This window comes from Lepisosteus platostomus, chromosome 5 (assembly GCF_059453375.1).
Source record: "Lepisosteus platostomus isolate fLepPlt1 chromosome 5, fLepPlt1.hap1, whole genome shotgun sequence".
In the NCBI taxonomy this organism is placed as follows: domain Eukaryota; kingdom Metazoa; phylum Chordata; class Actinopteri; order Semionotiformes; family Lepisosteidae; genus Lepisosteus; species Lepisosteus platostomus.
Genome location: NC_142615.1, coordinates 64195663 through 64218162, shown reverse-complemented (window position 1 = coordinate 64218162; position 22500 = coordinate 64195663). Strand labels below are relative to the sequence as shown.

At 52.3% G+C, this 22500-nt stretch overlaps 13 non-coding genes and 20 pseudogenes across 13 annotated transcripts in view; all 33 read left to right on the top strand.

Annotated features, from left to right (window-relative positions):
- The first annotated feature begins 368 nt into the window (after nt 1-368).
- On the top strand, nt 369-487 carry LOC148671204 (5S ribosomal RNA; annotated as a pseudogene).
- A 537-nt stretch (nt 488-1024) lies between these two features.
- LOC148671203 (5S ribosomal RNA) lies at nt 1025-1143 on the top strand (annotated as a pseudogene).
- A 533-nt stretch (nt 1144-1676) lies between these two features.
- On the top strand, nt 1677-1795 carry LOC148671202 (5S ribosomal RNA). Its single transcript, XR_015938768.1, has one exon. It is a non-coding gene; the product is annotated as a 5S ribosomal RNA (ribosomal RNA).
- A 537-nt stretch (nt 1796-2332) lies between these two features.
- Nucleotides 2333-2451, top strand: LOC148671201 (5S ribosomal RNA; annotated as a pseudogene).
- A 535-nt stretch (nt 2452-2986) lies between these two features.
- LOC148671200 (5S ribosomal RNA) lies at nt 2987-3105 on the top strand. Its single transcript, XR_015937928.1, has one exon. It is a non-coding gene; the product is annotated as a 5S ribosomal RNA (ribosomal RNA).
- Nucleotides 3106-3642: 537 nt separating this feature from the next.
- Nucleotides 3643-3761, top strand: LOC148671199 (5S ribosomal RNA; annotated as a pseudogene).
- A 537-nt stretch (nt 3762-4298) lies between these two features.
- Nucleotides 4299-4417, top strand: LOC148671198 (5S ribosomal RNA). The gene has a single exon (XR_015938767.1). It is a non-coding gene; the product is annotated as a 5S ribosomal RNA (ribosomal RNA).
- Nucleotides 4418-4954: 537 nt separating this feature from the next.
- Nucleotides 4955-5073, top strand: LOC148671197 (5S ribosomal RNA; annotated as a pseudogene).
- Nucleotides 5074-5610: 537 nt separating this feature from the next.
- On the top strand, nt 5611-5729 carry LOC148671196 (5S ribosomal RNA; annotated as a pseudogene).
- Nucleotides 5730-6262: 533 nt separating this feature from the next.
- On the top strand, nt 6263-6381 carry LOC148671195 (5S ribosomal RNA; annotated as a pseudogene).
- A 537-nt stretch (nt 6382-6918) lies between these two features.
- On the top strand, nt 6919-7037 carry LOC148671194 (5S ribosomal RNA; annotated as a pseudogene).
- A 535-nt stretch (nt 7038-7572) lies between these two features.
- Nucleotides 7573-7691, top strand: LOC148671193 (5S ribosomal RNA). The gene has a single exon (XR_015937927.1). It is a non-coding gene; the product is annotated as a 5S ribosomal RNA (ribosomal RNA).
- A 1120-nt stretch (nt 7692-8811) lies between these two features.
- LOC148671192 (5S ribosomal RNA) lies at nt 8812-8930 on the top strand (annotated as a pseudogene).
- A 537-nt stretch (nt 8931-9467) lies between these two features.
- On the top strand, nt 9468-9586 carry LOC148671191 (5S ribosomal RNA; annotated as a pseudogene).
- A 537-nt stretch (nt 9587-10123) lies between these two features.
- LOC148671190 (5S ribosomal RNA) lies at nt 10124-10242 on the top strand. Its single transcript, XR_015937212.1, has one exon. It is a non-coding gene; the product is annotated as a 5S ribosomal RNA (ribosomal RNA).
- A 537-nt stretch (nt 10243-10779) lies between these two features.
- LOC148671189 (5S ribosomal RNA) lies at nt 10780-10898 on the top strand. Its single transcript, XR_015938326.1, has one exon. It is a non-coding gene; the product is annotated as a 5S ribosomal RNA (ribosomal RNA).
- Nucleotides 10899-11435: 537 nt separating this feature from the next.
- Nucleotides 11436-11554, top strand: LOC148671188 (5S ribosomal RNA; annotated as a pseudogene).
- A 537-nt stretch (nt 11555-12091) lies between these two features.
- Nucleotides 12092-12210, top strand: LOC148671187 (5S ribosomal RNA). Its single transcript, XR_015939138.1, has one exon. It is a non-coding gene; the product is annotated as a 5S ribosomal RNA (ribosomal RNA).
- Nucleotides 12211-12747: 537 nt separating this feature from the next.
- On the top strand, nt 12748-12866 carry LOC148671186 (5S ribosomal RNA; annotated as a pseudogene).
- A 1030-nt stretch (nt 12867-13896) lies between these two features.
- Nucleotides 13897-14015, top strand: LOC148671185 (5S ribosomal RNA). The gene has a single exon (XR_015938629.1). It is a non-coding gene; the product is annotated as a 5S ribosomal RNA (ribosomal RNA).
- Nucleotides 14016-14552: 537 nt separating this feature from the next.
- Nucleotides 14553-14671, top strand: LOC148671184 (5S ribosomal RNA; annotated as a pseudogene).
- A 537-nt stretch (nt 14672-15208) lies between these two features.
- LOC148671183 (5S ribosomal RNA) lies at nt 15209-15327 on the top strand (annotated as a pseudogene).
- Nucleotides 15328-15864: 537 nt separating this feature from the next.
- LOC148671182 (5S ribosomal RNA) lies at nt 15865-15983 on the top strand (annotated as a pseudogene).
- Nucleotides 15984-16520: 537 nt separating this feature from the next.
- Nucleotides 16521-16639, top strand: LOC148671181 (5S ribosomal RNA). Its single transcript, XR_015938506.1, has one exon. It is a non-coding gene; the product is annotated as a 5S ribosomal RNA (ribosomal RNA).
- Nucleotides 16640-17176: 537 nt separating this feature from the next.
- LOC148671180 (5S ribosomal RNA) lies at nt 17177-17295 on the top strand. The gene has a single exon (XR_015938505.1). It is a non-coding gene; the product is annotated as a 5S ribosomal RNA (ribosomal RNA).
- A 537-nt stretch (nt 17296-17832) lies between these two features.
- On the top strand, nt 17833-17951 carry LOC148671179 (5S ribosomal RNA; annotated as a pseudogene).
- Nucleotides 17952-18488: 537 nt separating this feature from the next.
- LOC148671178 (5S ribosomal RNA) lies at nt 18489-18607 on the top strand. Its single transcript, XR_015938503.1, has one exon. It is a non-coding gene; the product is annotated as a 5S ribosomal RNA (ribosomal RNA).
- Nucleotides 18608-19144: 537 nt separating this feature from the next.
- On the top strand, nt 19145-19263 carry LOC148671177 (5S ribosomal RNA; annotated as a pseudogene).
- A 537-nt stretch (nt 19264-19800) lies between these two features.
- Nucleotides 19801-19919, top strand: LOC148671176 (5S ribosomal RNA; annotated as a pseudogene).
- A 537-nt stretch (nt 19920-20456) lies between these two features.
- On the top strand, nt 20457-20575 carry LOC148671175 (5S ribosomal RNA; annotated as a pseudogene).
- Nucleotides 20576-21112: 537 nt separating this feature from the next.
- On the top strand, nt 21113-21231 carry LOC148671174 (5S ribosomal RNA; annotated as a pseudogene).
- A 537-nt stretch (nt 21232-21768) lies between these two features.
- On the top strand, nt 21769-21887 carry LOC148671173 (5S ribosomal RNA). The gene has a single exon (XR_015938502.1). It is a non-coding gene; the product is annotated as a 5S ribosomal RNA (ribosomal RNA).
- A 537-nt stretch (nt 21888-22424) lies between these two features.
- Nucleotides 22425-22500, top strand: part of LOC148671172 (5S ribosomal RNA) — a 119-nt gene continuing 43 nt past the window's right edge. Inside the window, exon 1 of the ribosomal RNA XR_015938501.1 lies at nt 22425-22500. This exon is cut by the window's right edge and continues 43 nt beyond it. This is a non-coding gene — a ribosomal RNA (5S ribosomal RNA).

The window sequence follows — 22500 nt, the reverse complement described above, 5'->3', positions numbered from 1 at the left end:
GGATCGAGGAAAGGTTTATCGCCAGCTGAAAAGAGACACAGCGCTTCGGCTGTGGAGACTTGTTCGGCTGGCGTTCGGAGAGTCGCGTTTTTCAGAATTGTATTGAGATCGTTTTCCACAGAGCTCAGATGTCAAAGTACAGCAGCAGCTCTCCACAGCGATCCTCTATAGCGCCCTTTCTCCCGCAGCTCCGTCCTCATTGGAAGGAAGCAAGAGTGAAAGGCTGAAGTGAAATAGAGCGGGGACGAAGGCAGTGAAGAGAGAGAACGTGGGAAGAAGAGAAAAACGCAAGGGAAAAAAAGCAGCGTCGTAAAAGAGGTGACGGAGCTGTCCTCTCAATAAGAAGGGTGCCAGCGAGCCTTGCTCTCGCTTACGGCCACACCCCCTTGTGCACGCCTGATCTCGTCTGATCTCGGAAGCTAAACAGAGATGGGCCTGGTTAGTACTTGGATGGGAGACCGCCTGGGAATACCAGGTGCTGTAAGCTTTTAAGCGCAGGAGGCGCCCTATCCCCGCTCGCTCGCTCATTCCCCTGTTCACACGTGCAGTGCGGCTTGTCCGTCTGTTTATTTGTCAGCTTTGGCGAGACACGGGTGCTTGTGTATTAGCGTGAGCATTTTTTATTCTGATCAGGAACAGTTTAACAAGTCCGCAAAGGATCGAGGAAAGGTTTATCGCCAGCTGAAAAGAGACACAGCGCTTCGGCTGTGGAGACTTGTTCGGCTGGCGTTCGGAGAGTCGCGTTTTTCAGAATTGTATTGAGATCGTTTTCAACAGAGCTCAGATGTCAAAGCACAGCAGCAGCTCTCCACAGCGATCCTCTATAGCGCCCTTTCTCCCGCAGCTCCGTCCTCATTGGAAGGAAGCAAGAGTGAAAGGCTGAAGTGAAATAGAGCGGGGACGAAGGCAGTGAAGAGAGAGAACGTGGGAAGAAGAGAAAAACGCAAGGGAAAAAAAGCAGAGTCGTAAAAGAGGTGACGGAGCTGTCCTCTCAATAAGAAGGGTGCCAGCGAGCCTTGCTCTCGCTTACGCCCACACCCCCTTGAGCACGCCTGATCTCGTCTGATCTCGGAAGCTAAACAGGGATGGGCCTGGTTAGTACTTGGATGGGAGACCGCCTGGGAGTACCAGGTGCTGTAAGCTTTTAAGCGCAGGAGGCGCCCTATCCCCGCTCGCTCGCTCATTCCCCTGTTCACACGTGCAGTGCGGCTTGTCCGTGTGTTTGTCAGCTTTGGCGAGACACGGGTGCTTGTGTATTAGCGTGAGCGTTTTTTATTCTGATCAGGAACAGTTTTACAAGTCCGCAAAGTATCGAGGAAAGGTTTATCGCCAGCTGAAAAGAGACACAGCGCTTCGGCTGTGGAGACTTGTTCGGCTGGCGTTCGGAGAGTCGCGTTTTTCAGAATTGTATTGAGATCGTTTTCCACAGAGCTCAGATGTCAAAGCACAGCAGCAGCTCTCCACAGCAATCCTCTATAGCGCCCTTTCTCCCGCAGCTCCGTCCTCATTGGAAGGAAGCAAGAGTGAAAGGCTGAAGTGAAATAGAGCGGGGACGAAGGCAGTGAAGAGAGAGAACGTGGGAAGAAGAGAAAAACGCAAGGGAAAAAAAGCAGCGTCGTAAAAGAGGTGACGGAGCTGTCCTCTCAATAAGAAGGGTGCCAGCGAGCCTTGCTCTCGCTTACGGCCACACCCCCTTGAGCACACCTGATCTCGTCTGATCTCGGAAGCTAAACAGGGATGGGCCTGGTTAGTACTTGGATGGGAGACCGCCTGGGAATACCAGGTGCTGTAAGCTTTTCAGCGCAGGAAGCGCCCTATCCCCGCTCGCTCGCTCATTCCCCTGTTCACACGTGCAGTGAGGCTTGTCCGTCTGTTTATTTGTCAGCTTTGGCGAGACACGGGTGCTTGTGTATTAGCGTGAGCGTTTTTTATTCTGATCAGGAACAGTTTTACAAGTCCGCAAAGGATCGAAGAAAGGTTTATCGCCAGCTGAAAAGAGACACAGCGCTTCGGCTGTGGAGACTTGTTCGGCTGGTGTTCGGAGAGTCGCGTTTTTCAGAATTGTATTGAGATCGTTTTCCACAGAACTCAGATGTCAAAGCACAGCAGCAGCTCTCCACAGCGATCCTCTATAGCGCCCTTTCTCCCGCAGCTCCGTCCTCATTGGAAGGAAGCAAGAGTGAAAGGCTGAAGTGAAATAGAGCGGGGACGAAGGCAGTGAAGAGAGAGAACGTGGGAAGAAGAGAAAAACGCAAGGGAAAAAAAGCAGCGTCGTAAAAGAGGTGACGGAGCTGTCCTCTCAATAAGAAGGGTGCCAGCGAGCCTTGCTCTCGCTTACGGCCACACCCCCTTGAGCACGCCTGATTTCGTCTGATCTCGGAAGCTAAACAGGGATGGGCCTGGTTAGTACTTGGATGGGAGACCGCCTGGGAATACCAGGTGCTGTAAGCTTTTAAGCGCAGGAGGCGCCCTATCCCCGCTCGCTGGCTCATTCCCCTCTTCACACGTGCAGTGCGGCTTGTCCGTCTGTTTATTTGTCAGCTTTGGCGAGACACGGGTGCTTGTGTATTAGCGTGAGCGTTTTTTATTCTGATCAGGAACAGTTTTACAAGTCCGCAAAGGATCGAGGAAAGGTTTATCGCCAGCTGAAAAGAGACAGCGCTTCGGCTGTGGAGACTTGTTCGGCTGGCGTTCGGAGAGTCGCGTTTTTCAGAATTGTATTGAGATCGTTTTCCACAGAGCTCAGATGTCAAAGCACAGCAGCAGCTCTCCACAGCGATCCTCTATAGCGCCCTTTCTCCCGCAGCTCCGTCCTCATTGGAAGGAAGCAAGAGTGAAAGGCTGAAGTGAAATAGAGCGGGGACGAAGGCAGTGAAGAGAGAGAACGTGGGAAGAAGAGAAAAACGCAAGGGAAAAAAAGCAGCGTCGTAAAAGAGGTGACGGAGCTGTCCTCTCAATAAGAAGGGTGCCAGCGAGCCTTTCGCTTGCTTACGGCCACACCCCCTTGAGCACGCCTGATCTCGTCTGATCTCGGAAGCTAAACAGGGATGGGCCTGGTTAGTACTTGGATGGGAGACCGCCTGGGAATACCAGGTGCTGTAAGCTTTTAAGCGCAGGAGGCGCCCTATCCCCCCTCGCTCGCTCATTCCCCTGTTCACACGTGCAGTGCGGCTTGTCCGTCTGTTTATTTGTCAGCTTTGGCGAGACACGGGTGCTTGTGTATTAGCGTGAGCGTTTTTTATTCTGATCAGGAACAGTTTTACAAGTCTGCAAAGGATCGAGGAAAGGTTTATCGCCAGCTGAAAAGAGACACAGCGCTTCGGCTGTGGAGACTTGTTCGGCTGGCGTTCGGAGAGTCGCGTTTTTCAGAATTGTATTGAGATCGTTTTCCACAGAGCTCAGATGTCAAAGCACAGCAGCAGCTCTCCACAGCGATCCTCTATAGCCCCCTTTCTCCCGCAGCTCCGTCCTCATTGGAAGGAAGCAAGAGTGAAAGGCTGAAGTGAAATAGAGCGGGGACGAAGGCAGTGAAGAGAGAGAACGTGGGAAGAAGAGAAAAACGCAAGGGAAAAAAAGCAGCGTCGTAAAAGAGGTGACGGAGCTGTCCTCTCAATAAGAGGGGTGCCAGCGAGTCTTGCTCTCGCTTATGGCCACACCCCCTTGAGCACGCCTGATCTTGTCTGATCTCGGAAGCTAAACAGGGATGGGCCTGGTTAGTACTTGGATGGGAGACCGCCTGGGAGTACCAGGTGCTGTAAGCTTTTAAGCGCAGGAGGCGCCCTATCCCCGCTCGCTCGCTCATTCCCCTGTTCACACGTGCAGTGCGGCTTGTCCGTGTGTTTATTTGTCAGCTTTGGCGAGACACGGGTGCTTGTGTATTAGCGTGAGCGTTTTTTATTCTGATCAGGAACAGTTTTACAAGTCCGCAAAGTATCGAGGAAAGGTTTATCGCCAGCTGAAAAGAGACACAGCGCTTCGGCTGTGGAGACTTGTTCGGCTGGCGTTCGGAGAGTCGCGTTTTTCAGAATTGTATTGAGATCGTTTTCCACAGAGCTCAGATGTCAAAGCACAGCAGCAGCTCTCCACAGCGATCCTCTATAGCGCCCTTTCTCCTGCAGCTCCGTCCTCATTGGAAGGAAGCAAGAGTGAAAGGCTGAAGTGAAATAGAGCGGGGACGAAGGCAGTGAAGAGAGAGAACGTGGGAAGAAGAGAAAACGCAAGGAAAAAAAAAGCAGCGTCGTAAAAGAGGTGACGGAGCTGTCCTCTCAATAAGAAGGGTGCCAGCGAGCCTTGCTCTCGCTTACGGCCACACCCCCTTGAGCACACCTGATCTCGTCTGATCTCGGAAGCTAAACAGGGATGGGCCTGGTTAGTACTTGGATGGGAGACCGCCTGGGAATACCAGGTGCTGTAAGCTTTTAAGCGCAGGAGGCGCCCTATCCCCGCTCGCTCGCTCATTCCCCTGTTCACACGTGCAGTGCGGCTTGTCCGTCTGTTTATTTGTCAGCTTTGGCGAGACGCGGGTGCTTGTGTATTAGCGTGAGCGTTTTTTATTCTGATCATGAACAGTTTTACAAGTCCGCAAAGGATCGAGGAAAGGTTTATCGCCAGCTGAAAAGAGACACAGCGCTTCGGCTGTGGAGACTTGTTCGGCTGGCGTTCGGAGAGTCGCGTTTTTCAGAATTGTATTGAAATCGTTTTCCACAGAGCTCAGATGTCAAAGTACAGCAGCAGCTCTCCACAGCGATCCTCTATAGCGCCCTTTCTCCCGCAGCTCCGTCCTCATTGGAAGGAAGCAAGAGTGAAAGGCTGAAGTGAAATAGAGCGGGGACGAAGGCAGTGAAGAGAGAGAACGTGGGAAGAAGAGAAAAACGCAAGGGAAAAAAAGCAGCGTCGTAAAAGAGGTGACGGAGCTGTCCTCTCAATAAGAAGGGTGCCAGCGAGCCTTGCTCTCGCTTACGGCCACACCCCCTTGTGCACGCCTGATCTCGTCTGATCTCGGAAGCTAAACAGAGATGGGCCTGGTTAGTACTTGGATGGGAGACCGCCTGGGAATACCAGGTGCTGTAAGCTTTTAAGCGCAGGAGGCGCCCTATCCCCGCTCGCTCGCTCATTCCCCTGTTCACACGTGCAGTGCGGCTTGTCCGTCTGTTTATTTGTCAGCTTTGGCGAGACACGGGTGCTTGTGTATTAGCGTGAGCGTTTTTTATTCTGATCAGGAACAGTTTAACAAGTCCGCAAAGGATCGAGGAAAGGTTTATCGCCAGCTGAAAAGAGACACAGCGCTTCGGCTGTGGAGACTTGTTCGGCTGGCGTTCGGAGAGTCGCGTTTTTCAGAATTGTATTGAGATCGTTTTCAACAGAGCTCAGATGTCAAAGCACAGCAGCAGCTCTCCACAGCGATCCTCTATAGCGCCCTTTCTCCCGCAGCTCCGTCCTCATTGGAAGGAAGCAAGAGTGAAAGGCTGAAGTGAAATAGAGCGGGGACGAAGGCAGTGAAGAGAGAGAACGTGGGAAGAAGAGAAAAACGCAAGGGAAAAAAAGCAGCGTCGTAAAAGAGGTGACGGAGCTGTCCTCTCAATAAGAAGGGTGCCAGCGAGCCTTGCTCTCGCTTACGCCCACACCCCCTTGAGCACGCCTGATCTCGTCTGATCTCGGAAGCTAAACAGGGATGGGCCTGGTTAGTACTTGGATGGGAGACCGCCTGGGAGTACCAGGTGCTGTAAGCTTTTAAGCGCAGGAGGCGCCCTATCCCCGCTCGCTCGCTCATTCCCCTGTTCACACGTGCAGTGCGGCTTGTCCGTGTGTTTGTCAGCTTTGGCGAGACACGGGTGCTTGTGTATTAGCGTGAGCGTTTTTTATTCTGATCAGGAACAGTTTTACAAGTCCGCAAAGTATCGAGGAAAGGTTTATCGCCAGCTGAAAAGAGACACAGCGCTTCGGCTGTGGAGACTTGTTCGGCTGGCGTTCGGAGAGTCGCGTTTTTCAGAATTGTATTGAGATCGTTTTCCACAGAGCTCAGATGTCAAAGCACAGCAGCAGCTCTCCACAGCAATCCTCTATAGCGCCCTTTCTCCCGCAGCTCCGTCCTCATTGGAAGGAAGCAAGAGTGAAAGGCTGAAGTGAAATAGAGCGGGGACGAAGGCAGTGAAGAGAGAGAACGTGGGAAGAAGAGAAAAACGCAAGGGAAAAAAAGCAGCGTCGTAAAAGAGGTGACGGAGCTGTCCTCTCAATAAGAAGGGTGCCAGCGAGCCTTGCTCTCGCTTACGGCCACACACCCTTGAGCACACCTGATCTCGTCTGATCTCGGAAGCTAAACAGGGATGGGCCTGGTTAGTACTTGGATGGGAGACCGCCTGGGAATACCAGGTGCTGTAAGCTTTTCAGCGCAGGAAGCGCCCTATCCCCGCTCGCTCGCTCATTCCCCTGTTCACACGTGCAGTGAGGCTTGTCCGTCTGTTTATTTGTCAGCTTTGGCGAGACACGGGTGCTTGTGTATTAGCGTGAGCGTTTTTTATTCTGATCAGGAACAGTTTTACAAGTCCGCAAAGGATCGAAGAAAGGTTTATCGCCAGCTGAAAAGAGACACAGCGCTTCGGCTGTGGAGACTTGTTCGGCTGGTGTTCGGAGAGTCGCGTTTTTCAGAATTGTATTGAGATCGTTTTCCACAGAACTCAGATGTCAAAGCACAGCAGCAGCTCTCCACAGCGATCCTCTATAGCGCCCTTTCTCCCGCAGCTCCGTCCTCATTGGAAGGAAGCAAGAGTGAAAGGCTGAAGTGAAATAGAGCGGGGACGAAGGCAGTGAAGAGAGAGAACGTGGGAAGAAGAGAAAAACGCAAGGGAAAAAAAGCAGCGTCGTAAAAGAGGTGACGGAGCTGTCCTCTCAATAAGAAGGGTGCCAGCGAGCCTTGCTCTCGCTTACGGCCACACCCCCTTGAGCACGCCTGATTTCGTCTGATCTCGGAAGCTAAACAGGGATGGGCCTGGTTAGTACTTGGATGGGAGACCGCCTGGGAATACCAGGTGCTGTAAGCTTTTAAGCGCAGGAGGCGCCCTATCCCCGCTCGCTGGCTCATTCCCCTCTTCACACGTGCAGTGCGGCTTGTCCGTCTGTTTATTTGTCAGCTTTGGCGAGACACGGGTGCTTGTGTATTAGCGTGAGCGTTTTTTATTCTGATCAGGAACAGTTTTACAAGTCCGCAAAGGATCGAGGAAAGGTTTATCGCCAGCTGAAAAGAGACAGCGCTTCGGCTGTGGAGACTTGTTCGGCTGGCGTTCGGAGAGTCGCGTTTTTCAGAATTGTATTGAGATCGTTTTCCACAGAGCTCAGATGTCAAAGCACAGCAGCAGCTCTCCACAGCGATCCTCTATAGCGCCCTTTCTCCCGCAGCTCCGTCCTCATTGGAAGGAAGCAAGAGTGAAAGGCTGAAGTGAAATAGAGCGGGGACGAAGGCAGTGAAGAGAGAGAACGTGGGAAGAAGAGAAAAACGCAAGGGAAAAAAAGCAGCGTCGTAAAAGAGGTGACGGAGCTGTCCTCTCAATAAGAAGGGTGCCAGCGAGCCTTTCGCTTGCTTACGGCCACACCCCCTTGAGCACGCCTGATCTCGTCTGATCTCGGAAGCTAAACAGGGATGGGCCTGGTTAGTACTTGGATGGGAGACCGCCTGGGAATACCAGGTGCTGTAAGCTTTTAAGCGCAGGAGGCGCCCTATCCCCGCTCGCTCGCTCATTCCCCTGTTCACACGTGCAGTGCGGCTTGTCCGTCTGTTTATTTGTCAGCTTTGGCGAGACACGGGTGCTTGTGTATTAGCGTGAGCGTTTTTTATTCTGATCAGGAACAGTTTTACAAGTCCGCAAAGGATCGAGGAAAGGTTTATCGCCATCTGAAAAGAGACACAGCGCTTCGGCTGTGGAGACTTGTTCGGCTGGCGTTCGGAGAGTCGCGTTTTTCAGAATTGTATTGAGATCGTTTTCCACAGAGCTCAGATGTCAAAGCACAGCAGCAGCTCTCCACAGCGATCCTCTATAGCGCCCTTTCTCCCGCAGCTCCGTCCTCATTGGAAGGAAGCAAAAGTGAAAGGCTAAAGTGAAATAGCAGCCATATCACCCTGCAACTCACAACTGGCAACCCACTGAAGCTAAGCAGGTGTGAGCCTGGTCAGTACCTGGATGGGAGACCTCCTGGGAAAAACTAAGGTTGCTGCTGGAAGAGGTGTTAGTGGGGCCAGCAGGGGGCGCTCACCCTGTGGTCCATGTGGGTCCTAATGCCCCAGTATAGTGATGGGGACACTATACTGTAAACAGGCGCCGTCCTTCGGATGAGACGTAAAACCGAGGTCCTGACTCTCTGTGGTCATTAAAAATCCCAGGGCGCTTCTCGAAAAGAGTAGGGGTGTAACCCCGGTGTCCTGGCCAAATTTCCAATTGGCCCTTACCAATCATGGCCTCCTAATAATCCCCCTCTATGAATTGGCTACATCACTCTGCTCTCCTCCCCACTGATATCTGATGTGTGGTGAGCGTTCTGGCGCACTATGGCTGCCGTCGCATCATCCAGGTGGATGCTACACATTGGTGGTGGTGGAGGGGATCCCCATTACCTGTAAAGCGCTTTGAGTGGAGTGTCCAGAAAAAGCGCTATATAAGTGTAAGCAATTATTATTATTATTATTAAATAGAGCGGGGACGAAGGCAGTGAAGAGAGAGAACGTGGGAAGAAGAGAAAAACGCAAGGGAAAAAAAGCAGCGTCGAAAAAGAGATGACGGAGCTGTCCTCTCAATAAGAAGGGTGCCAGCGAATCTTGCTCTTGCTTACGGCCACACTCCCTTGAGCACGCCTGATCTTGTCTGATCTCAGAAGCTAAACAGGGATGGGCCTGGTTAGTACTTGGATGGGAGACCGCCTGGGAATACCAGGTGCTGTAAGCTTTTAAGCGCAGGAGGCGCCCTATCCCCGCTCGCTCGCTCATTCCCCTGTTTACTCGTGCAGTGCGGCTTGTCCGTCTGTTTATTTGTCAGCTTTGGCGAGACACGGGTGCTTGTGTATTAGCGTGAGCGTTTTTTATTCTGATCAGGAACAGTTTAACAAGTCCGCAAAGAATCGAGGAAAGGTTTATCGCCAGCTGAAAAGAGACACAGCGCTTCGGCTGTGGAGACTTGTTCGGCTGGCGTTCGGAGAGTCGCGTTTTTCAGAATTGTATTGAGATCGTTTTCCACGGAGCTCAGATGTCAAAGCACAGCAGCAGCTCTCCACAGCGATCCTCTATAGCGCCCTTTCTCCCGCAGCTCCGTCCTCATTGGAAGGAAGCAAGAGTGAAAGGCTGAAGTGAAATAGAGCGGGGACGAAGGCAGTGAAGAGAGAGAACGTGGGAAGAAGAGAAAAACGCAAGGGAAAAAAAGCAGCGTCGTAAAAGAGGTGACGGAGCTGTCCTCTCAATAAGAAGGGTGCCAGCGAGCCTTGCTCTCGCTTACGACCACACCCCCTTGAGCACACCTGATCTCGTCTGATCTTGGAAGCTAAACAGGGATGGGCCTGGTTAGTACTTGGATGGGAGACCGCCTGGGAATACCAGGTGCTGTAAGCTTTTAAGCGCAGGAGGCGCCCTATCCCCGCTCGCTCGCTCATTCCCCTGTTCACACGTGCAGTGCGGCTTGTCCGTCTGTTTATTTGTCAGCTTTGGCGAGACACGGGTGCTTGTGTATTAGCGTGAGCGTTTTTTATTCTGATCAGGAACAGTTTTACAAGTCCGCAAAGTATCGAGGAAAGGTTTATCGCCAGCTGAACAGAGACACAGCGCTTCGGCTGTGGAGACTTGTTCGGCTGGCGTTCGGAGAGTCGCGTTTTTCAGAATTGTATTGAGATCGTTTTCCACAGAGCTCAGATGTCAAAGCACAGCAGCAGCTCTCCACAGCGATCCTCTATAGCGCCCTTTCTCCCGCAGCTCCGTCCTCATTGGAAGGAAGCAAGAGTGAAAGGCTGAAGTGAAATAGAGCGGGGACGAAGGCAGTGAAGAGAGAGAACGTGGGAAGAAGAGAAAAACGCAAGGGAAAAAAAGCAGCGTCGTAAAAGAGGTGACGGAGCTGTCCTCTCAATAAGAAGGGTGCCAGCGAGCCTTGCTCTCGCTTACGGCTACACCCCCTTGAGCACACCTGATCTCGTCTGATCTCGGAAGCTAAACAGGGATGGGCCTGGTTAGTACTTGGATGGGAGACCGCCTGGGAATACCAGGTGCTGTAAGCTTTTAAGCGCAGGAGGCGCCCTATCCCCGCTCGCTCGCTCATTCCCCTGTTCACACGTGCAGTGAGGCTTGTCCGTCTGTTTATTTGTCAGCTTTGGCGAGACACGGGTGCTTGTGTATTAGCGTGAGCGTTTTTTATTCTGATCAGGAACAGTTTTACAAGTCCGCAAAGGATCGAAGAAAGGTTTATCGCCAGCTGAAAAGAGACACAGCGCTTCGGCTGTGGAGACTTGTTCGGCTGGCGTTCGGAGAGTCGCGTTTTTCAGAATTGTATTGAGATCGTTTTCCACAGAACTCAGATGTCAAAGCACAGCAGCAGCTCTCCACAGCGATCCTCTATAGCGCCCTTTCTCCCGCAGCTCCGTCCTCATTGGAAGGAAGTAAGAGTGAAAGGCTGAAGTGAAATAGAGCGGGGACGAAGGCAGTGAAGAGAGAGAACGTGGGAAGAAGAGAAAAACGCAAGGGAAAAAAAGCAGCGTCGTAAAAGAGGTGACGGAGCTGTCCTCTCAATAAGAAGGGTGCCAGCGAGCCTTGCTCTCGCTTATGGCCACACCCCCTTGAGCACGCCTGATCTCGTCTGATCTCGGAAGCTAAACAGGGATGGGCCTGGTTAGTACTTGGATGGGAGACCGCCTGGGAATACCAGGTGCTGTAAGCTTTTAAGCGCAGGAGGCGCCCTATCCCCGCTCGCTCGCTCATTCCCCTGTTCACACGTGCAGTGCGGCTTGTCCGTCTGTTTATTTGTCAGCTTTGGCGAGACACGGGTGCTTGTGTATTAGCGTGAGCGTTTTTTATTCTGATCATGAACAGTTTAACAAGTCCGCAAAGGATCGAGGAAAGGTTTATCGCCAGCTGAAAAGAGACACAGCGCTTCGGCTGTGGAGACTTGTTCGGCTGGCGTTCGGAGAGTCGCGTTTTTCAGAATTGTATTGAGATCGTTTTCCACAGAGCTCAGATGTCAAAGCACAGCAGCAGCTCTCCACAGCGATCCTCTATAGCGCCCTTTCTCCCGCAGCTCCGTCCTCATTGGAAGGAAGCAAGAGTGAAAGGCTGAAGTGAAATAGAGCGGGGACGAAGGCAGTGAAGAGAGAGAACGTGGGAAGAAGAGAAAAACGCAAGGGAAAAAAAGCAGCGTCGTAAAAGAGGTGACGGAGCTGTCCTCTCAATAAGAAGGGTGCCAGCGAGCCTTGCTCTCGCTTACGGCCACACCCCCTTGAGCACGCCTGATCTCGTCTGATCTCGGAAGCTAAACAGGAATGGGCCTGGTTAGTACTTGGATGGGAGACCGCCTGGGAATACCATTTGCTGTAAGCTTTTAAGCGCAGGAGGCGCCCTATCCCCGCTCGCTCGCTCATTCCCCTGTTCACACGTGCAGTGCGGCTTGTCCGTCTGTTTATTTGTCAGCTTTGGCGCGACACGGGTGCTTGTGTATTAGCGTGAGCGTTTTTTATTCTGATCAGGAACAGTTTTACAAGTCCGCAAAGGATCGAGGAAAGGTTTATCGCCAGCTGAAAAGAGACACAGCGCTTCGGCTGTGGAGACTTGTTCGGCTGGCGTTCGGAGAGTCGCGTTTTTCATAATTGTATTGAGATCGTTTTCCACAGAGCTCAGATGTCAAAGCACAGCAGCAGCTCTCCACAGCGATCCTCTATAGCGCCCTTTCTCCCGCAGCTCCGTCCTCATTGGAAGGAAGCAAGAGTGAAAGGCTGAAGTGAAATAGAGCGGGGACGAAGGCAGTGAAGAGAGAGAACGTGGGAAGAAGAGAAAAACGCAAGGGAAAAAAAGCAGCGTCGTAAAAGAGGTGACGGAGCTGTCCTCTCAATAAGAAGGGTGCCAGCGAACCTTGCTCTTGCTTACGGCCACACCCCCTTGAGCACGCCTGATCTCATCTGATCTCGGAAGCTAAACAGGGATGGGCCTGGTTAGTACTTGGATGGGAGACCGCCTGGGAATACCAGGTGCTGTAAGCTTTTAAGCGCAGGAGGCGCCCTATCCCCGCTCGCTCGCTCATTCCCCTGTTCACACGTGCAGTGCGGCTTGTCCGTCTGTTTATTTGTCAGCTTTGGCGCGACACGGGTGCTTGTGTATTAGCGTGAGCGTTTTTTATTCTGATCAGGAACAGTTTTACAAGTCCGCAAAGGATCGAGGAAAGGTTTATCGCCAGCTGAAAAGAGACACAGCGCTTCGGCTGCGGAGACTTGTTCGGCTGGCGTTCGGAGAGTCGCGTTTTTCAGAATTGTATTGAGATCGTTTTCCACAGAGCTCAGATGTCAAAGCACAGCAGCAGCTCTCCACAGCGATCCTCTATAGCGCCCTTTCTCCCGCTGCTCCGTCCTCATTGGAAGGAAGCAAGAGTGAAAGGCTGAAGTGAAATAGAGCGGGGACGAAGGCGGTGAAGAGAGAGAACGTGGGAAGAAGAGAAAAATGCAAGGGAAAAAAAGCAGCGTCGTAAAAGAGGTGACGGAGCTGTCCTCTCAATAAGAAGGGTGCCAGCGAGCCTTGCTCTTGCTTACGTCCACACCCCCTTGAGCACGCCTGATCTCGTCTGATCTCGGAAGCTAAAGAGGGATGGGCCTGGTTAGTACTTGGATGGGAGACCGCCTGGGAATACCAGGTGCTGTAAGCTTTTAAGCGCAGGAGGCGCCTATCCCCGCTCGCTCGCTCATTCCCCTGTTCACACGTGCAGTGCGGCTTGTCCGTCTGTTTATTTGTCAGCTTTGGCGAGACACGGGTGCTTGTGTATTAGCGTGAGCGTTTTTTATTCTGATCAGGAACAGTTTTACAAGTCCGCAAAGGATCGAGGAAAGGTTTATCGCCAGCTGAAAAGAGACACAGCGCTTCGGCTGTGGAGACTTGTTCGGCTGGCGTTCGGAGAGTCGCGTTTTTCAGAATTGTATTGAGATCGTTTTCCACAGAGCTCAGATGTCAAAGCACAGCAGCAGCTCTCCACAGCGATCCTCTATAGCGCCCTTTCTCCCGCAGCTCCGTCCTCATTGGAAGGAAGCAAAAGTGAAAGGCTGAAGTGAAATAGAGCGGGGACGAAGGCAGTGAAGAGAGAGAACGTGGGAAGAAGAGAAAAACGCAAGGGAAAAAAAGCAGCGTCGTAAAAGAGGTGACGGAGCTGTCCTCTCAATAAGAAGGGTGCCGCTCGCTCGCTCATTCCCCTGTTCACACGTGCAGTGCGGCTTGTCCGTCTGTTTATTTGTCAGCTTTGGCGAGACACGGGTGCTTGTGTATTAGCGTGAGCGTTTTTTATTCTGATCAGGAACAGTTTTACAAGTCCGCAAAGGATCGAGGAAAGGTTTATCGCCAGCTGAAAAGAGACACAGCGCTTCGGCTGTGGAGACTTGTTCGGCTGGCGTTCGGAGAGTCGCGTTTTTCAGAATTGTATTGAGATCGTTTTCCACAGAGCTCAGATGTCAAAGCACAGCAGCAGCTCTCCACAGCGATCCTCTATAGCGCCCTTTCTCCCGCAGCTCCGTCCTCATTGGAAGGAAGCAAAAGTGAAAGGCTGAAGTGAAATAGAGCGGGGACGAAGGCAGTGAAGAGAGAGAACGTGGGAAGAAGAGAAAAACGCAAGGGAAAAAAAGCAGCGTCGTAAAAGAGGTGACGGAGCTGTCCTCTCAATAAGAAGGGTGCCAGCGAGCCTTGCTCTCGCTTACGGCCACACCCCCTTGAGCACGCCTGATCTCATCTGATCTCGGAAGCTAAACAGAGATGGGCCTGGTTAGTACTTGGATGGGAGACCGCCTGGGAATACCAGGTGCTGTAAGCTTTTAAGCGCAGGAGGCGCCCTATCCCCGCTCGCTCGCTCATTCCCCTGTTCACACGTGCAGTGCGGCTTGTCCGTCTGTTTATTTCTCAGCTTTGGCGAGACTCGGGTGCTTGTGTATTAGCGTGAGCGTTTTTTATTCTGATCAGGAACAGTTTTACAAGTCCGCAAAGGATCGAGGAAAGGTTTATCGCCAGCTGAAAAGAGACACAGCGCTTCGGCTGTGGAGACTTGTTCGGCTGGCGTTCGGAGAGTCGCGTTTTTCAGAATTGTATTGAGATCGTTTTCCACAGAGCTCAGATGTCAAAGCACAGCAGCAGCTCTCCACAGCGATCCTCTATAGCGCCCTTTCTCCCGCAGCTCCGTCCTCATTGGAAGGAAGCAAGAGTGAAAGGCTGAAGTGAAATAGAGCGGGGACGAAGGCAGTGAAGAGAGAGAACGTGGGAAGAAGAGAAAAACGCAAGGGAAAAAAAGCAGCGTCGTAAAAGAGGTGACGGAGCTGTCCTCTCAATAAGAAGGGTGCCAGCGAGCCTTACTCTCGCTTACGGCCACACTCCCTTGAGCACGCCTGATCTCGTCTAATCTCGGAAGCTAAACAGGGATGGGCCTGGTTAGTACTTGGATGGGAGACCGCCTGGGAATACCCGGTGCTGTTAGCTTTTAAGCGCAGGAGGCGCCCTATCCCCGCTCGCTCGCTCATTCCCCTGTTCACACGTGCAGTGCGGCTTGTCCGTCTGTTTATTTGTCAGCTTTGGCGAGACGCGGGTGCTTGTGTATTAGCGTGAGCGTTTTTTATTCTGATCAGGAACAGTTTTACAAGTCCGCAAAGGATCGAGGAAAGGTTTATCGCCAGCTGAAAAGAGACACAGCGCTTAGGCTGTGGAGACTTGTTCGGCAGGCGTTCGGAGAGTCGCGTTTTTCAGAATTGTATAGAGATCGTTTTCCACAGAGCTCAGATGTCAAAGCACAGCAGCAGCTCTCCACAGCGATCCTCTATAGCGCCCTTTCTCCCGCAGCTCCGTCCTCATTGGAAGGAAGCAAGAGTGAAAGGCTGAAGTGAAATAGAGCGGGGACGAAGGCAGTGAAGAGAGAGAACGTGGGAAGAAGAGAAAAACGCAAGGGAAAAAAAGCAGCGTCGTAAAAGAGGTGACGGAGCTGTCCTCTCAATAAGAAGGGTGCCAGCGAGCCTTGTTCTCGCTTACGGCCACACCCCCTTGAGCACGCCTGATCTCGTCTGATCTCGGTAGCTAAACAGGGATGGGCCTGGTTAGTACTTGGATGGGAGACCGCCTGGGAATACCAGGTGCTGAAAGCTTTTAAGCGCAGGAGGCGCCCTATCCCCGCTCGCTCGCTCATTCCCCTGTTCACACGTGCAGTGCGGCTTGTCCGTCTCTTTATTTGTCAGCTTTGGCGAGACACGGGTGCTTGTGTATTAGCGTGAGCGTTTTTTATTCTGATCAGGAACAGTTTTACAAGTCCGCAAAGGATCGAGGAAAGGTTTATCGCCAGCTGAAAAGAGACACAGCGCTTCGGCTGTGGAGACTTGTTCGGCTGGCGTTCGGAGAGTCGCGTTTTTCAGAATTGTATTGAGATCGTTTTCAACAGAGCTCAGATGTCAAAGCACAGCAGCAGCTCTCCACAGCGATCCTCTATAGCGCCCTTTCTCCCGCAGCTCCGTCCTCATTGGAAGGAAGCAAGAGTGAAAGGCTGAAGTGAAATAGAGCGGGGACGAAGGCAGTGAAGAGAGAGAACGTGGGAAGAAGAGAAAAACGCAAGGGAAAAAAAGCAGCGTCGTAAAAGAGGTGACGGAGCTGTCCTCTCAATAAGAAGGGTGCCAGCGAGCCTTGCTATCGCTTATGGCCACACCCCCTTGAGCACGCCTGATCTCGTCTGATCTCAGAATCTAAACAGGGATGGGCCTGGTTAGTACTTGGATGGGAGACCGCCTGGGAATACCAGGTGCTGTAAGCTTTTAAGCGCAGGAGGCGCCCTATCCCCGCTCGCTCGCTCATTCCCCTGTTCACACGTGCAGTGCGGCTTGTCCGTCTGTTTATTTGTCAGCTTTGGCGAGACACGGGTGCTTGTGTATTAGCGTGAGCGTTTTTTATTCTGATCAGGAACAGTTTTACAAGTCCGCAAAGGATCGAGGAAAGGTTTATCGCCAGCTGAAAAGAGACACAGCGCTTCGGCTGTGGAGACTTGTTCGGCTGGCGTTCGGAGAGTCGCGTTTTTCAGAATTGTATTGAGATCGTTTTCCACAGAGCTCAGATGTCAAAGCACAGCAGCAGCTCTCCACAGCGATCCTCTATAGCGCCCTTTCTCCCGCAGCTCCGTCCTCATTGGAAGGAAGCTAGAGTGAAAGGCTGAAGTGAAATAGAGCGGGGACGAAGGCAGTGAAGAGAGAGAACGTGGGAAGAAGAGAAAAACGCAAGGGAAAAAAAGTAGCGTCGTAAAAGAGGTGACGGAGCTGTCCTCTCAATAAGAAGGGTGCCAGCGAGCCTTGCTCTCGCTTACGGCCACACCCCCTTGAGCACGCCTGATCTCGTCTGATCTCCGAAGCTAAACAGGGATGGGCCTGGTTAGTACTTGGATGGGAGACCGCCTGGGAATACCAGGTGCTGTAAGCTTTTAAGCGCAGGAGGCGCCCTATCCCCGCTCGCTCGCTCATTCCCCTGTTCACACGTGCAGTGCGGCTTGTCCGTCTGTTTATTTGTCAGCTTTGGCGAGACACGGGTGCTTGTGTATTAGCGTGAGCGTTTTTTATTCTGATCAGGAACAGTTTTACAAGTCCGCAAAGGATCGAGGAAAGGTTTATCGCCAGCTGAAAAGAGACACAGCGCTTCGGCTGTGGAGACTTGTTCGGCTGGCGTTCGGAGAGTCGCGTTTTTCAGAATTGTATTGAGATCGTTTTCCACAGAGCTCAGATGTCAAAGCACAGCAGAAGCTCTCCACAGCGATCCTCTATAGCGCCCTTTCTCCCGCAGCTCCGTCCTCATTGGAAGGAAGCAAGAGTGAAAGGCTGAAGTGAAATAGAGCGGGGACGAAGGCAGTGAAGAGAGAGAACGTGGGAAGAAGAGAAAAACGCAAGGGAAAAAAAGCAGCGTCGTAAAAGAGGTGACGGAGCTGTCCTCTCAATAAGAAGGGTGCCAGCGAGCCTTGCTCTCGCTTACGGCCACACCCCCTTGAGCACGCCTGATCTCGTCTGATCTCCGAAGCTAAACAGGGATGGGCCTGGTTAGTACTTGGATGGGAGACCGCCTGGGAATACCAGGTGCTGTAAGCTTTTAAGCGCAGGAGGCGCCCTATCCCCGCTCGCTCGCTCATTCCCCTGTTCACACGTGCAGTGCGGCTTGTCCGTCTGTTTATTTGTCAGCTTTGGCGAGACACGGGTGCTTGTGTATTAGCGTGAGCGTTTTTTATTCTGATCAGGAACAGTTTTACAAGTCCGCAAAGGATCGAGGTGAGGTTTATCGCCAGCTGAAAAGAGACACAGCGCTTCGGCTGTGGAGACTTGTTCGGCTGGCGTTCGGAGAGTCGCGTTTTTCAGAATTGTATTGAGATCGTTTTCAACAGAGCTCAGATGTCAAAGCACAGCAGCAGCTCTCCACAGCGATCCTCTATAGCGCCCTTTCTCCCGCAGCTCCGTCCTCATTGGAAGGAAGCAAGAGTGAAAGGCTGAAGTGAAATAGAGCGGGGACGAAGGCAGTGAAGAGAGAGAACGTGGGAAGAAGAGAAAAACGCAAGGGAAAAAAAGCAGCGTCGTAAAAGAGGTGACGGAGCTGTCCTCTCAATAAGAAGGGTGCCAGCGAGCCTTGATCTCGCTTACGGCCACACCCCCTTGAGCACGCCTGATCTCATCTGATCTCGGAAGCTAAATAGGGATGGGCCTGGTTAGTACTTGGATGGGAGACCGCCTGGGAATACCAGGTCCTGTAAGCTTTTAAGCGCAGGAGGCGCCCTATCCCCGCTCGCTCGCTCATTCCCCTGTTCACACGTGCAGTGCGGCTTGTCCGTCTGTTTATTTGTCAGCTTTGGCGAGACACGGGTGCTTGTGTATTAGCGTGAGCGTTTTTTATTCTGATCAGGAACAGTTTTACAAGTCCGCAAAGGATCGAGGAAAGGTTTATCGCCAGCTGAAAAGAGACACAGCGCTTCGGCTGTGGAGACTTGTTCGGCTGGCGTTCGGAGAGTCGCGTTTCTCAGAATTGTATTGAGATCGTTTTCCACAGAGCTCAGATGTCAAAGCACAGCAGCAGCTCTCCACAGCGATCCTCTATAGCGCCCTTTCTCCCGCAGCTCCGTCCTCATTGGAAGGAAGCAAGAGTGAAAGGCTGAAGTGAAATAGAGCGGGGACGAAGGCAGTGAAGAGAGAGAACGTGGGAAGAAGAGAAAAACGCAAGGGAAAAAAAGCAGCGTCGTAAAAGAGGTGACGGAGCTGTCCTCTCAATAAGAAGGGTGCCAGCGAGCCTTGCTCTCGCTTACGGCCACACCCCCTTGAGCACGCCTGATCTCGTCTGATCTCCGAAGCTAAACAGGGATGGGCCTGGTTAGTACTTGGATGGGAGACCGCCTGGGAATACCAGGTGCTGTAAGCTTTTAAGCGCAGGAGGCGCCCTATCCCCGCTCGCTCGCTCATTCCCCTGTTCACACGTGCAGTGCGGCTTGTCCGTCTGTTTATTTCTCAGCTTTGGCGAGACTTGGGTGCTTGTGTATTAGCGTGAGCGTTTTTTATTCTGATCAGGAACAGTTTTACAAGTCCGCAAAGGATCGAGGAAAGGTTTATCGCCAGCTGAAAAGAGACACAGCGCTTCGGCTGTGGAGACTTGTTCGGCTGGCGTTCGGAGAGTCGCGTTTTTCAGAATTGTATTGAGATCGTTTTCCACAGAGCTCAGATGTCAAAGCACAGCAGCAGCTCTCCACAGCGATCCTCTATAGCGCCCTTTCTCCCGCAGCTCCGTCCTCATTGGAAGGAAGCAAGAGTGAAAGGCTGAAGTGAAATAGAGCGGGGACGAAGGCAGTGAAGAGAGAGAACGTGGGAAGAAGAGAAAAACGCAAGGGAAAAAAAGCAGCGTCGTAAAAGAGGTGACGGAGCTGTCCTCTCAATAAGAAGGGTGCCAGCGAGCCTTACTCTCGCTTACAGCCACACTCCTTTGAGCACGCCTGATCTCGTCTAATCTCGGAAGCTAAACAGGGATGGGCCTGGTTAGTACTTGGATGGGAGACCGCCTGGGAATACCCGGTGCTGTTAGCTTTTAAGCGCAGGAGGCGCCCTATCCCCGCTCGCTCGCTCATTCCCCTGTTCACACGTGCAGTGCGGCTTGTCCGTCTGTTTATTTGTCAGCTTTGGCGAGACGCGGGTGCTTGTGTATTAGCGTGAGCGTTTTTTATTCTGATCAGGAACAGTTTTACAAGTCCGCAAAGGATCGAGGAAAGGTTTATCGCCAGCTGAAAAGAGACACAGCGCTTCGGCTGTGGAGACTTGTTCGGCAGGCGTTCGGAGAGTCGCGTTTTTCAGAATTGTATAGAGATCGTTTTCCACAGAGCTCAGATGTCAAAGCACAGCAGCAGCTCTCCACAGCGATCCTCTATAGCGCCCTTTCTCCCGCAGCTCCGTCCTCATTGGAAGGAAGCAAGAGTGAAAGGCTGAAGTGAAATAGAGCGGGGACGAAGGCAGTGAAGAGAGAGAACGTGGGAAGAAGAGAAAAACGCAAGGGAAAAAAAGCAGCGTCGTAAAAGAGGTGACGGAGCTGTCCTCTCAATAAGAAGGGTGCCAGCGAGCCTTGCTCTCGCTTACGGCCACACCCCCTTGAGCACGCCTGATCTCGTCTGATCTCGGAAGCTAAACAGGGATGGGCCTGGTTAGTACTTGGATGGGAGACCGCCTGGGAATACCAGGTGCTGAAAGCTTTTAAGCGCAGGAGGCGCCCTATCCCCGCTCGCTCGCTCTTTCCCCTGTTCACACGTGCAGTGCGGCTTGTCCGTCTCTTTATTTGTCAGCTTTGGCGAGACACGGGTGCTTGTGTATTAGCGTGAGCGTTTTTTATTCTGATCAGGAACAGTTTTACAAGTCCGCAAAGGATCGAGGAAAGGTTTATCGCCAGCTGAAAAGAGACACAGCGCTTCGGCTGTGGAGACTTGTTCGGCTGGCGTTCGGAGAGTCGCGTTTTTCAGAATTGTATTGAGATCGTTTTCAACAGAGCTCAGATGTCAAAGCACAGCAGCAGCTCTCCACAGCGATCCTCTATAGCGCCCTTTCTCCCGCAGCTCCGTCCTCATTGGAAGGAAGCAAGAGTGAAAGGCTGAAGTGAAATAGAGCGGGGACGAAGGCAGTGAAGAGAGAGAACGTGGGAAGAAGAGAAAAACGCAAGGGAAAAAAAGCAGCGTCGTAAAAGAGGTGACGGAGCTGTCCTCTCAATAAGAAGGGTGCCAGCGAGCCTTGCTATCGCTTATGGCCACACCCCCTTGAGCACGCCTGATCTCGTCTGATCTCAGAATCTAAACAGGGATGGGCCTGGTTAGTACTTGGATGGGAGACCGCCTGGGAATACCAGGTGCTGTAAGCTTTTAAGCGCAGGAGGCGCCCTATCCCCGCTCGCTCGCTCATTCCCCTGTTCACACGTGCAGTGCGGCTTGTCCGTCTGTTTATTTGTCAGCTTTGGCGAGACACGGGTGCTTGTGTATTAGCGTGAGCGTTTTTTATTCTGATCAGGAACAGTTTTACAAGTCCGCAAAGGATCGAGGAAAGGTTTATCGCCAGCTGAAAAGAGACACAGCGCTTCGGCTGTGGAGACTTGTTCGGCTGGCGTTCGGAGAGTCGCGTTTTTCAGAATTGTATTGAGATCGTTTTCCACAGAGCTCAGATGTCAAAGCACAGCAGCAGCTCTCCACAGCGATCCTCTATAGCGCCCTTTCTCCCGCAGCTCCGTCCTCATTGGAAGGAAGCAAGAGTGAAAGGCTGAAGTGAAATAGAGCGGGGACGAAGGCAGTGAAGAGAGAGAACGTGGGAAGAAGAGAAAAACGCAAGGGAAAAAAAGCAGCGTCGTAAAAGAGGTGACGGAGCTGTCCTCTCAATAAGAAGGGTGCCAGCGAGCCTTGCTCTCGCTTACGGCCACACCCCCTTGAGCACGCCTGATCTCGTCTGATCTCGGAAGCTAAAGAGGGATGGGCCTGGTTAGTACTTGGATGGGAGACCGCCTGGGAATACCAGGTGCTGTAAGCTTTTAAGCGCAGGAGGCGCCCTATCCCCGCTCGCTCGCTCATTCCCCTGTTCACACGTGCAGTGCGGCTTGTCCGTCTGTTTATTTGTCAGCTTTGGCGAGACACGGGTGCTTGTGTATTAGCGTGAGCGTTTTTTATTCTGATCAGGAACAGTTTTACAAGTCCGCAAAGGATCGAGGAAAGGTTTATCGCCAGCTGAAAAGAGACACAGCGCTTCGGCTGTGGAGACTTGTTCGGCTGGCGTTCGGAGAGTCGCGTTTTTCAGAATTGTACTGAGATCGTTTTCCACAGAGCTCAGATGTCAAAGCACAGCAGCAGCTCTCCACAGCGATCCTCTATAGCGCCCTTTCTCCCGCAGCTCCGTCCTCATTGGAAGGAAGCTAGAGTGAAAGGCTGAAGTGAAATAGAGCGGGGACGAAGGCAGTGAAGAGAGAGAACGTGGGAAGAAGAGAAAAACGCAAGGGAAAAAAAGTAGCGTCGTAAAAGAGGTGACGGAGCTGTCCTCTCAATAAGAAGGGTGCCAGCGAGCCTTGCTCTCGCTTACGGCCACACCCCCTTGAGCACGCCTGATCTCGTCTGATCTCCGAAGCTAAACAGGGATGGGCCTGGTTAGTACTTGGATGGGAGACCGCCTGGGAATACCAGGTGCTGTAAGCTTTTAAGCGCAGGAGGCGCCCTATCCCCGCTCGCTCGCTCATTCCCCTGTTCACACGTGCAGTGCGGCTTGTCCGTCTGTTTATTTGTCAGCTTTGGCGAGACACGGGTGCTTGTGTATTAGCGTGAGCGTTTTTTATTCTGATCAGGAACAGTTTTACAAGTCCGCAAAGGATCGAGGAAAGGTTTATCGCCAGCTGAAAAGAGACACAGCGCTTCGGCTGTGGAGACTTGTTCGGCTGGCGTTCGGAGAGTCGCGTTTTTCAGAATTGTATTGAGATCGTTTTCCACAGAGCTCAGATGTCAAAGCACAGCAGAAGCTCTCCACAGCGATCCTCTATAGCGCCCTTTCTCCCGCAGCTCCGTCCTCATTGGAAGGAAGCAAGAGTGAAAGGCTGAAGTGAAATAGAGCGGGGACGAAGGCAGTGAAGAGAGAGAACGTGGGAAGAAGAGAAAAACGCAAGGGAAAAAAAGCAGCGTCGTAAAAGAGGTGACGGAGCTGTCCTCTCAATAAGAAGGGTGCCAGCGAGCCTTGCTCTCGCTTACGGCCACACCCCCTTGAGCACGCCTGATCTCGTCTGATCTCCGAAGCTAAACAGGGATGGGCCTGGTTAGT